Raw genomic sequence first — 6,000 nt, forward strand, 5'->3', positions numbered from 1 at the left:
TCAGTTCAATAATCTGCAAGGCTTTTGTATATGGATATGGTCCCTTTCTCTCCGCCAATATATATAAAGTAAAAGTGATCGATATTAGTGTCGAATCCATAGTTCTCGTTGTTGCAGAAATTAATAATTACAACTCCGAAAGCGTTAAAGTCCAAATTTAACTCTCATCGTAAAGCTCCTTTGTGGTTAAGCGTATAGCGTACACGCTTTCGGTGTGGGAGACCCAGATTCGGCCCCCAGCGAGAGCTCATGTAGTTCGCGTTAATTAGTAGGTCTACGTCTCATATAGCCTCACTGCTGACGGGACGTTAAACTCAAAATCAATTCAATTGATTCAAAACCCATTATTATGGCGGGCGATAAAGGATGAAAAATAAAATGTCTCAAGTGACTGAGATTAGTGTCAAATCCATAGTTTGAGTTCGTGACACTGTTACAAACACAATGTCATTTAATGCCACGTTTTGGTATGAGCGACTATGCCTCCTGGATTTTGAATTTACAGGAGCAACATCAAAAGCATTGCTCACACAGCTCTAAATGTTTTGATGCATGCATACGTGTATATTCCAGCGAAACTCCGGAATGTCTGGAGCAACTTTTACCTAACATGGGAGACATATTACTTTCAATCTGAGGAAAAAAATATTGTGGAATTCAGATACCTCAAGGGATTGAAGTTGGGAAGAGTGGCATGTAAAAATAGTGTAAAATGACTGATTGTAGAGTGTTATCCATTGTTTTCTCGGTCGTTGAGATGAGTAGTGAGGCACTCAATGGCGTTATATCCGAATTCATCCCCATCTTTACAGGATGAGGGGCTTGAGATATGATAAATAAAATGTAAAAACTTACTTAAATATTTGTCGAAGTAATAGTTTTCTGGGGTCGCGAAAGCGTTTCTAATAACTTTGGAATGTATTTAATAGTTTGTAACCACTTCAAGATATGCTCTTTAATCATATCAATTTCTCACCTTAAGAAGAAATTACCATCTCAACTAGTATATGTATCAAGCTAGCCTTCGCAATCGAGAAAAAATTGTGTAGATGTATGTTTCGTCTTTTAAATGATATACTAAATGTAAAATCAGAGATTGAGTTGGTCGATGGGTCAAATGGGTCAAGATTTATGAGTGGGTCAGTGGTTCGTAGGTCAGCAAGGCGTGACCCACTGCGAAACACCATCACTGACTCACACTGACCCATTGACCCACCAACCCATTCTGCTCAGTGCCTTCTAGATAGCATTTTCTGAACACTGGCAAGTTTGTCTACGTTTTACTTTCAAGACCTCCATTTTTCTTCTTTTTTTCATTTGGTTTCATTTCATGAATGAAGAAGTTCAGGCTCTTTTGGATTTTGATATTTCCAGTTGTAACAATGGCAATAGGACTTACTGCTTGGCTTTTGAGATGCAGGCTATGAGTTTTTAGAGGAGCTAACTAATGGAAAAAATTGGTTTATTACAAATATAACCTCTTAAGTCAGTAGAGAGGATGGCGTGGATAATGGATCAAACTTAAAGACGATGTATTTTAGTGGGTCGGAGTTGGTCACAATGGTTCAGAGTTGTTTATAGTTGGTGGTGGGTCAGAGTGGGTCATGGTGGGTGAATGGGTCACGTTGGGTATTGAGTCATTGTGGGTCACGATGTGTAGTGGGTCAGTATTTTGTGGATCAAGGTTTCATTGACCCCCACCATCTCTTGTCAACATTGCACTAAATAGGAGAGTTTCCGAAGGTGCACGTCGGCGATTTTCTCAAATTTTGCACATAGATAGTACCCCACCAGAAAGCAATAAATCTCGAAACGGTTCACAGTACCATCTCACAGAACTCAAGATAGAGGGATTTGTTTGATTGGCTAAATTAAGACCTCAATAATTTATCCTTCTACAAGCGAGATTTTCTTCATCGTTTCCGTGGCGAAGTCAGAAGAATATGCGGCAAGTAAACTTAAGGTTGAAGGTTCGCGCCCACCTTGGGATACTTGCTTTTTTCCCCAAGTGTTTTTTACACTCACCTGAATATAAACAAATCAAGCATATGGGCGATTTAACATATTTTGGGGGAGAAATTTTGTGGTTCGTTGGCGTTTCGTTGAGTCTCTGCCGCTGGTGGTATAATTTTCAAAACCGAAGTGGGGCCACCACGGATCGTAGCTGCGGGATCACCAACTTTTGGCGAAATGTCGCCAGTTGCGCTTCGGTGGTCCACTGACGCTTACGACATGGGGGCTTGTATCTGAAAACTAAGAGAATAAAGAAGCATGGTATCCATGAAGCCCGTTGACACTAATAAAAGTCTGAAACGATGAAACAGATCTCAACACCGGAAAACATGTATTTTATAATTTCAAAGGTACCCCGTGTCGAGGAAAAAGATTTGACCCAAGGTTCCCCGGTGGGTCTCAGGAGGGATGCAACTCAAAATTTGAAAATGGTAAGGGGAATCAAGTAGTATGTCATTTAAAAATATTACTAAAATTTAAAAAAAAATGGTAAGAGTCCCGAGTCTTTATGCTAACTTGTGCAAAATAGCGAGCGTTCAAGGTGGTAATAAATCCTTCATTGAAAACTCCTTGACCACCTCTACAAATGTGAAACTGTGAAACTACCCAGAAGAGTTAAACACTTGTCTTACCATTGCAAAAGTATAATGCACCAAGGTAAAACAAGAAGCGACCCATTATGGGTTTATTACATCACTAATATTAAATTCTACGTTCCACGATTGTGTCTTTAAGCTAAAGGACAAGGTGATTGCGAATTATGAAATTAATGGTAGAATACAGAATTGACCCACAACCAACTATGAACCACTCTGAACCATTGTGACCAACTCCGACCCACCAACGTAATCAACTCTGACCCATGATCCACGTCCTTCTCTCCATTGACTAAAGAGGTTACACTTGAAATAAAACAAGACTGTGAAATTTTCACTTATCGGAGTTTGAATTCCTACCGTCAATCGCTCAAGCACCGCTCTGTTACAATACCGGTGGATCTGACCTTTACGATATACAATGGTAAAGTGTTTCTCATCTTCCAAATTAAGATGAATTTAAATTTATCATATATAATTATTTCTTTCTTGGCTTACATATACATTTCAGTAGAAAACAGGATGAAATTTGAAAGTATCAAATCAAGATAAAGTAGACCAACGTAAGAAGAAAAGAAAGAAAAACTAGTTTTCCATATAATTAAGCATGCCGTACTAATTTAAAATGCTCATGAAATTAAGCTTGGAATACAAATGCTATGTCTATTTTTCTCACAACTTTATGGTTTGATTGCCTTATGCTCTGAACGATCCATATATTAAACACCAGCTTCAGCAATTATTATATTAGAAAGCAGTGGGCATAAAATGCAAAGGACTGTAGTTTTCATTCCTCAATTAGTTTCTTAACTAATATCAATCGTTTTCGATAATTTTTACAAATCAACCCACTACCAATTTCCAATATATAGAAAATCCCCCCCCCCCCGCTCATAAAACACATTTTTAAAAATGCCAGGACACGTTCTGTTTATTTTTAGTAAAGAGTTATATACTGAATTTAAGCTCTCTAAGTTGAACGGCTTGTAAGATACTCAGTTTTTCGCAAAAATTCGGACACCTACTCCCTACTAAGGATATGTGTTATAATGAAAGTGATATGCGTACGATAACTTCCCAGTTGGGATTGGGGTCTGATTATATACCAAATGTCATTTCATTTGACTTTGCAATTTGACCGTGATAATCACGCAGACATAGTTACTTTCAGTTTTTTATACTAGGTATAATAATTCATATTTTACACGTGATTCAAAATTTTTTTCCAGCAGTTAGCTCCTCTAAAAGCTCACAAGCTGTATCTCAAAATTGAACTCCTATTGCTATTGCCACTCTTACAATTGCAAATATCAAAATCCAAAAATGCCTGAGCTTTTTTCATTAGAAATGGAGATTCAGAAGAAAAAAAATGGAGATATTGAAAGTAAAACGTAGACAAGCTCACCAGTGTTCAGAAGATGCTGTCTACAATGATGCGCAGAACAGAATGGGACGGTGGGTAGTTGGGGGTCGTTTCGTCCAGAGACATTTAGCCCAAACAGATTTGGTCCAGGGACATTTGGTCCAAAGGGCAATTTCTCCAAAGAACATTTTGTCCAAAAGACAATTGGTCCAAAGGACATTTCGTCCAAAAGCCAATTGGTCCAAAGAACATTTCGTCCAAAGGATTTTCGTCCAGAGACATTTAGTCCAAACACATTTGGTCCAGGGACATTTCGTCCAAAGGACATTTCGTCCAAAACACAATTGGTGCAAAAGACAATTGGTCCAAAGGACATTTCGTCCAAAACACAATTGGTCCAAAAGATATTTGGTCCAAAGGGCATTTCGTCCAAAAGACAATTGGTCCAAGGGACATTTCGTCCAGGGATGTTTAGTTCAAAGCACATTTCGTCCAAAGAACATTTGGTCCGGTAACGCTTGGGGGTCAAGGGTTTGCTTCTATTAGAAGAGTAAAAGTGATGCATATAACATTATGACTCACAAGTAATACCTTCCAAGTGTAATACTCCGATTTTGAAAAAATAGGCAGGTAGATACTACACACAAAATAAACGAATACGTGTTTTTCTGCGGAAAAGTGGTTTTAGGGGGGGCAAAAGCCCCTACTCAAAATTTTGAAAGTTGACGCCCGAAAGGCAAGAAGAGGTGGACCGAAGTGAACGAAATTGTGCACAGATATGGCAGACGTAAAATGAGGGAATACGTGTTTCATATTTTCCTGGAAAAAATGGTTACGTGGGGCAAAGACCCCTCCAAACCTTTGATCACGAAATATCAAAAGTACTAATAACAGTATGTCAGATGTGTGTAAAGAACATGAAGAATTGCAACGAAACTTTGAGTAAGAACAATACGCAAAAAATAAATAAATACGTTTTTTTATTTTCTGCGAAAGAACGGTTTTAGGGGGCAAAAGCCCCCATCCAAAAGTTTGAAACTTGAGGCCCGAAAGGTCACAAGAAATGAACCAAAGTGAATGAAATTGTGCAGAGATATTGTAGACATAAAATGAGGGAATACTGGTTTCGTATTTTCCTGAAAAAAAGAAAAAGGTTTGGGTGGGACACAGACCCCTACAAAACTTTGATCTTGAAACATCAAAAGTGCGAATAACAGTATGTCAGAAGTGCTTAAAGGACATGAAGAATTGGAACGACATATTGTGTAGGGACAATACGCAAAAAATAAACGAATGCGAGTTTATTTTCTGAGGAAAAACGGTTTTAAGGGACAAAATCCCCCACCAAAAAATTTGAAATGTGAGTCCTAAAAGGCAAGAAGAAGTGTACAGAATTGAATGAAACTGTGCACAGATATTGTAGACGTAAATTGAGGTAATTGGGTTTCGTATTTTCCTTTAAAGAAAAACGGTTACGTATATCACGGACCTTTTAAACTGTTGATTACGAAATGTCAAAAGTGCAAATAATTATACGTCAGAGGTTCTTAAAGAGTATGGAGAATTGCAACGAAACCTCGTATAGGGACAATTCGCAAAACAACAAACGAAACATGTTTTAATTTGTGCGGAAAACAGTGTTGGGGCCTAGGCCTTCTCCGAAAAAAAGTAAATATTACCGTAATAGCGCAGGAAGTAGTGGACCAAAGCAAATGAAATTGTGGGTAGACATTTTAGAGACCCTATGTAAAATAAGGTCTTTCGTGTTTCTGAAGTATCCCTATCCGTTTTGCTTCAAATTTGGCACATCAACAGCAAACAGGAAATTAATCGACACGTGTTTTTGTTTATGCGGAAAAACATTGTAAGGGTTAAAGATGCCTCCTGAAATGCTATAAAATACACTATACTGTTTGTGCTTGTTGTTGATCTGCCAAATTTGAAGAAATCAGATGGAGACACTTGTGAAACACGAAAGGCCTTATTTTACGTATCCAATATCTACATACAATTTCATTCACTTCGGTC

Source organism: Thermobia domestica, chromosome 5 (assembly GCF_964235325.1).
Source record: "Thermobia domestica chromosome 5, izTheDome1.hap1.1, whole genome shotgun sequence".
NCBI lineage: Eukaryota > Metazoa > Arthropoda > Insecta > Zygentoma > Lepismatidae > Thermobia > Thermobia domestica.